Genomic DNA, 7,906 nt, shown 5'->3' on the forward strand with positions numbered 1-7,906 from the left:
GATATGAAGTTGAATTTCATTTTTAAGTTTGTATAATACTCAATTTTAATGTGATAAACAATTTTACCTTCATCGAACTCTCAGAGTACAGTTTTTGCATTTGATTGAATTTTAAATGTGATCGATGTAAAATATAGTAGGTATTTTACAACTATTTTAAGAAAAAATGAGCTTTTTTATAATTTTTCACATACTCAATTGTTGTACGATAAGCAGCTTTACTTTTGTTAAACTTTCCTGAATTCTGAATAAAACAATTTTGTTAACCGAATTGATTTTTTACACCTTTGCGCTTACTGTAATTCACGATACTCTGCGACTCATTCTTCCCTCCTTATTCACAGATCACCGACTTTATTGGCCACTCTCTAATAAAGAAATAATCTTTTCTGGAGGGAAAAAGGTCAAAAAAGCGAAGGAGAAAAAATTGCTTTAACCTTTACCAGTAGAGATATTAATGATATTCACTGTGAAAACGAAACCTAGAGATGAGTCGAAGTCGACGTCAGACGAAATGTATTTTGGGTGACAGAAAAATGGTTTTACTACACCACGGTTTTAGAAAATAATTCTGTATTATAAGGATCCAAAAACACCCCAAAATTGACCTTTTGGCAGCAATTTTGAAGTTCGAGGGCGAAAAACGTAGAATTCAAGAAAACCGCTATTAAAAGCCGGCTCTGTCGTCATTCTTGGGGAAGATTTTCTTTAAACACTCATAAGTTCCAAAAAAAACGTATATTATGCTTTGAAATTTTGACTGAATATTCTTGAAAACATTAAAATGTGTTTGGCATCAAAATTTAAGCCAAATTAATTAGAGCGCAGCCGGGTCAAATCAGCCATTGCCAAATTTCATCGTATGATCTATTTTTCTACATGAGTAGATTCTACCTATTGAAATTTTCAGGGAATTTCCTCTGCGACATGAAGCAAATTCCCTGAAATTTTCAAAGAATCCGCACAACCATTCTCTTGTAAAAAAAAAAAGGAATTCCTCGATGAGATGTGGGAATGGATGATGTGACTTTATGCCTTTTTGCCTGACACGGCCCATTTGTAACCCGAAACCGGTTTTTTTCGTTGTACTGAACAATTTGAGTCACCACCTTAAGGCACATTTTGCCTGACTCCATCACAGATAATAACGATCAATGTGGGAACATTGGCGGCTCCCACAGATTCTCCTCGTCGCTCCTCGGACGAAGGAACGTAACTCAATTCCGAGGTTGCAAAATTTACTAAAAAAATTCGATTTTTTACAAGTTTGTGCACCTGTCTAATTTTTGATGAAATTGTTCATGATTTTTGCATGAGATCAGGCGAAAAATAAGTGATATTTTCAGTTACAAGTGTCCTAGATTTTCCTGGTAAAAGTGCAATTTGCGAGGAGAAATTTGGCAGCATTGAATTGCAGTTACGTTCTTTCATGAGGAAAACGACGTCTTGTCATACAAAGTTAGAGTAATAAGCATCACAAGGAATGCGGTAGAAAATAGAGAGAGACCGAACAGGCGGCGCACAGTGGATCAAGTCAATTAGAGAGGTAGGACATGAAATTTTTTACTCAAACTGCATATTTTGATGTTTATTTCGTCACTTTTTAAATTTCGAGGGGTATTCTTGCAAGGAAATTGCGAAAGAAAACCAATGGAACCACTTTTAGAACCTTAAAAATGTGTATAAACGGAGTTAAAGGCATTTAAAGTTTCCAAATTTGTTTCTCCTTCAGACTTGATCCACTGTGCGGCGTGTCACTCTAGCGATCCAAGATCTGCGATATTCAAATGCATTTTGTCAAAATAGGAGAATGTATCATTCTCCGGATTCGCCTTGCTGACAGGGACATGAAGAAAGAAATCCGTGAAAGAAATTATTGACAAGTTTGCGCAAAGTTCGTGACGTTTGTCCTGTACGGCTTTTCTCTGCGGGAGCCGAACAGGCAGCAAAGCGGGGCACCCTGCAGTGATTCGCGAGACAAATGCTCGGCCCAGTGACGTCACGCAATGAGTTGCAATTCTGGTCAGATGTCTCGCATTTGAAGGAGGGCGTTTAATTGCTGATCGAAATCGCTGATCTACACATACAGGAATGAGCGCACGATAACTTTCAATGAGGAGAGAGCACGCTCTGGATTCATACAGAGACGGAAAACCATATTCAATTAGCTTAGATGATGCTCCAGGTTTAAAATGGGCTCCGAAAAAATACTAATATGACTCATTCTAAAAATTTTAGAATTGAAGCGTTGGGTGCAGAAAAGACATTTCTTGGTTGCGGTGACCAAAACCCTTTACTATAAATTTATATTTAGGGAGGAAATGGTAGGGAGGAAATATATTTAGGCACAATGAATTTTTTTAAATGTATCCTTTCCAGCTCTGTAAGGTCGTGAAGAAAATTCACTAAAAGTTTTAACGAATTCCATACAATTTGCTTTAATTAAAATGGATGAAAGGTAAGCGGAGTTCTGAGACACCTCAACCAAGAAATGCCCTCTCTGCACCCAGCTCTTTCAATGCAACTCGTAACTTTTGAATTTTCCTCATTTAATGCACGTAAATTGCTGGAAAATAGATCTTCGTCTCGTTTATATCGTTTGAATGTTTAAAATTGCTTGATATATGGAAAAATTGAAAAGAAAAACTGCTATGTTCAAAATATTATCTTCAAGCTTTTTTTTACAGACAGAACTGATTCAGGAAAACTTTAAACTGCGTGGGAATCGGTCGAATTTCATCAGATTGATTTATCAAGCTTAGTTTGATCATGGAGTAATAGAATCGGGATGGCCGGATAGACATATATAGAAAACAATCGATAATGTATCGAAATAGTGACCGGCACCGCGCAAGGGTGATGAAATTTGGTGACTAGAAATGCCTAAAAGGGGAGCCAGCCCCCCCCTCCCCATCCATACCTATTACGATTCTATGTACTCTATGAATCTTATAGAAAAACCATACCTCTTGGACTTGTGACTCAAAGTTCGACTACATAGTTTTGCATAGAGTCGTAATGGTTTAGCTTTTTATGGGCTATCAAAAATATCATGGAGACAATAATGCGATAGGGTCAAATTCAGTGCCGAATTTAGAGTGGTGAGGAGCTCAGGGCGAACCTCTGGTGGGTAGTCTTTATTAAGTCCACATGTTATGTTATGTCCACATTTTTTCTTCTCATTTAAATGACAGGAAGCACCTCAAAAATAAATGCATACTACTACTACTACCCTTATTCTTAAAAACATTTCATTCATGAATCAAGTCATGAAAGAGTCAGTTAGTTAGTTATTATAATTTTAAGACATTCAGCGACTCAGGCTGTTAACGTCTTTACAGATAATTTTGAAAATAGGAATATAAACGAAAATTTAGATTTTTGAACAGACTCTAAGAGCAGATAAAAACAAGCAGTGATAACTCCAACACAATGTGTTGATAAGGCGCGTCATTAACTCGCACATATCAAACCCTTTAGTTTTCATTTACAGAGATTTCAAAAAAGGCAAGCAGCACAACAAGAGAATTCACGATCCAACACTGCAAGGTCAACGACGCACCTTCACGAGACCGTGTATTGTGAATCTAGAAAGCTATTCGAACAAATTTAAGTTTTTTGATCTGCCTCAAGCAAAATCTTATCAGATTCTTGAAGAAAAGTGCTACGGAAAAATTTAAGCGAAGAAAGGAAAAATTCTGTCGAACTCCTAGAAGATAAAGTCGATTTAAAGGTATTTTGGGGCTAAAATACCCAAATCACCGGTATTATAAATCCCGTTATATTATTGAAAAGAAATTGACTCGATATAAATGCAATTGTATTAAATATGTCTTGATTTTGTTATTTTAAACGCCTTTTTATGCAAAGAAGCTCAACCATGTCCATGCTTTATTCATTCATGAATTGAATGTAAGCAATCCACATCCCGAAAATCTACCGATTTGCCGTAAAAAATCGCAGAAACTTGATATACCAGGTCGATGTACCCACTCTTTGAATTTACCAATCAATTTAGTGAGTGCACACACGTATGTGAAAGTCAAAATGCTATAGTCATTTTGGGTGCGTTCATTTTTCATGAAACAATTGTTAGTAATTTCAATCCCGAAAAACCATAAATTTTCCGTTTAAAATCGAAAAAATCAAAATATGTCGACTCCCTGACGTGAAAATTAAATTCTACGTGTGAAAATACTTATGTATCGATATGCTGAACAGAATGCTCGCATCTCCTCGTAATTTACAAACCGTTCCTATACTCATCTCGAAATTTTTCTCAGAGATTTGTGTTGTAATCAGCTTCCATTGAAACTCCGGTTTGATGGCCGAATCGGCTGCCCAAAAAGCAAGCCATTTTTGAAGGGCTCTATGAGAAATTCGTGATATTATCAGCTCTTAGGAAATCACCCCATGGGTAAAATTGCTGGTATAAATTTTCGAGTGCTTAAAATAATTGTATTCAAGAAACTAAGGCATTGAACTATGGAGTCAATTTCGTTTTAATAATATAACGGGATTTACTTGTCTTCAGGTCAAAACTCATACAAGGAAGCCCCGTGCAAGAAGCTAATTTTTTGTAATTTCACTCAATTTTTTCTCCTTTTTATAATTGAATTGCTTGTCACATTCTGAGGTCAATCATATTAAATTGTAATTTATACATTTTTTTTTTCCCCCTTCATTTTATTTTTTGTTTGGAGAAGTTTTGTTGATTTCTTCGGATTTCGAATACTGTAACTTCTCTTCTATTTGGCCGATTTTTATGAATGAGACCTCTTTTAATTCGTGTTTTAACGGAAAGGAAGGAAAAAATTGCTAAAAACTCGCGAAACAATTTTTTTTGAAAATTGGACGAATCCTAGCGTGACGGTGAAATGGTTAATGAAGCGTAAGTAATTGGGCGAGGGGCTGAGGATCGTCGCTTGGCGACCGTCATTAGCTATTGTTCGTCGAGACGCCGACGCAGTGAGCAGGAGCGTGGGGAAGAGAAGGGTAAGTGGATTCCTGTATGAGCCCCGTTTAGCTAATGGTCTAATGAGTCTCGAGGCTCATCACAGATTGCACTTACACAGATTGCACTATCAGAGCACGGGTACTAACTTTTGAAAAGTATAACCGAGGTTACAGATCTGTCAAAGCAACGTTTTGAACAAAACGGAGGAGTTAAATTCTCATTCCGAGAGTGCCGACCTGCTCAGCCATCCTCGAATCAATTCGCTTGATTCTTCTTATATATGCATATTTTAAATCAGCGCGTCGCATTCTTAGGCTTTTTTTAAAAAAAACCAAGTAACGTAGACTCTTGGTATTCACTGCACATAAACTAGAGACCCCCAGAATGAGGAACAACTTTAAATCATAATTATTGATGGATAAATAAACTTTTTACACGCTTTGGAAAATCTCAGAAGTTCGCGGTAGTCACTTTTCGGTATAAGGAACTAAGGGACTCGGTTATTGTATCGAGCAGGGTTCGAAACGATCGCAAAGGCGGTATACTACGTATACGCGCCAACATATGTTCATGGTACACTGTACGGATATGATAAGATGAAAACCAAAGCGGGAGCCTAGGAAACGCTCCAATGTCAAATTAAACATTTTTCAGTAACAGATGCAGTCAAAATTGAAAGTCCTCTTTAACTAGTTATTTCGTGCGCCTTCAATCTTGTAGGATACTGTGCAACGCCTCTGACGCGAAATAGTTGCTTAAAGCGTTGCGGCGCGGCAGGCAACCAGCGTGACACGCGCATAGGCGCCTACAAACCTAACGGGATACTTCACGCGTTGCGCAATGCGTGAAGTATCCCGTTAGGTTTGTAGGCGCCTATGCGCGTGTCACGCTGGTAACACGCCGCTCCGCTCTGTGTTAGGCTCTAATATTTAAACTCGCGGAGTCAGCGTTTTTCAACTCATGATTTTGAAATGTTTGCACTCTCTGCATTGATTATTCCTTTAAACTGATGAAAAAGAAATATGTACCACTGGAAAATATAATGTGTTTTTTGTAAATATAATAGTGGTTCCGTGTCAAATTTAATGATTTCCAAAGCATTCAAATTTATTTTTTTATGTTTTGGGCTTTTACTGTGCTGCAGCGTGGTGTAAGCGCAACTAAACGCTCAAAATTGGACGTATTTGACGAAAGGAGGTTGATGTACAAATAAGTTAAAAACAAAAAAATGCGTGCTTCTTAGTTTTTTCCTCTTTCATTAATTTTTGTATAGTTTCTTTCATCACAACTACGGCTCATTGAGATTCATATCGATGCCATTTGCTTGGAAAAGGTTTGATGGAAGTCCAAAGGTTGGAAAATCAATTTCATTTAAAAAAAAAGAATGTACATTTAAGGCATATTTCATATCGGAAATTTCAAGGATAGAAATGAAACCAAGTATTTACCAAAGACAATTTGAAAAGATGAATCAAAAGAAGAAATTAACATTTCATTTAAAATATGAGTTCCGATAACAACACCTCATTCTCTCTTAATTTTCTCATTTCGATATTGTCAATATAATTTTACACACGGACGAAAATATGACGCTTGAATTTGATTTTAGTGGACTTTACATTTGTGGACTTAACTTAGTGGGTGTTTAAGTAATGGACTTAACAATAGTGTGGGCTTCAGAACTGTGGACGTAAAAGTTGGGGACGAAAAGTCTGTGTACGTAAAAAAAAGTGGACATTAAGTCCGTGTACCATTTAGAAACACCGCATGGTGCTTTTGATACTTCGGCCGGAAGATGACGATATCGCGATTTTTCCGTTTGAAAAATGCTACTTGGGATATGATCTCTACTTGGGCAAAAATTACTCACCGCACCGGTCCAAAAATATGCGAGACTCGTTTGCAACGGAGGCCCAGAACGTGAAAGAGTGTTGAAATTTAAACATACATTTACCCGTGCGGACATAAAGCGTCTCTTTAAATTCCCGCTCGTGATCGCTCGCACACGCCGGCTCGAGAGCCAGCGAGAGTTTTTCCTTCATCGATACGAAACCGCTTGAAATGGATTTCAGTCTCATTACGAGGGGCATAAAAATTTGAATAATTCCTAGCGCACGTACGGAAAAAACTGCATCTGCATAGTTTACAGCGTCGACAGCTTATTTATCCTCGTGTATAGTCACCGGGCTTCAGACTTTCGTCAATATTAATAAAACAGTTATTTTATTTTATTTGACATTCATATGCTCCTGTGTTATTCGCATTCATCCTCGCGGATATTCCCTCTTGCGAAAAGAAAATGTTGTCAAGTGCCAGAGACGCCGAGGATTTTTGATAGCCTCGCGTTGAGTTATTCCTCCGCGAACCCACGCTTTGAGACACTCGATGAATGGTAATGTAAGAGGAACGTAAGTTCGAAAGCTCGTGAACCCTAGCGTCCTGCGTGAGCAACGAAAGTCAGGGCTCATGAGGTTTTGGACTTACGCCCGTCTAACAGAAACCCATTCGATTATGATCGCTAAGTGCCTAGAAGATGACTTACTTTTCTGCTACACGCTGTCATGGAGAGACTGGATTTGGATTTTTGCTAAGCCAGCCAACAATTTCTCATCGCTCAATATTACTTGAAGAAGGAGTGAATATAGTTGACCCGGAGAAGCAGGTATAAGTTTTTTTGGCAGTGAAATGTTACTTCCATTCATGATTTACTTGAAACCAGTACCTAAATCATCAAATCGAATGAAGAGTTATAAACACGTGTATCTAATTCTTCTGCGATCGTCTAAAAAAACTCCCCTCAGAGGAAATTAATTCGTGTTTCAATAAACGAATGCCGATGATGCAATCAATATACTTTTTTCATTGAAGTCATCATTTCGAATATTGTCGTCCCTCTGGCTAGAGGACGTATTTGGATTTTCACATGAACCTTGTTTTCCATGTAACTCT

Source organism: Bemisia tabaci, chromosome 3 (genome assembly GCF_918797505.1).
Source record: "Bemisia tabaci chromosome 3, PGI_BMITA_v3".
Classification (NCBI taxonomy): domain Eukaryota; kingdom Metazoa; phylum Arthropoda; class Insecta; order Hemiptera; family Aleyrodidae; genus Bemisia; species Bemisia tabaci.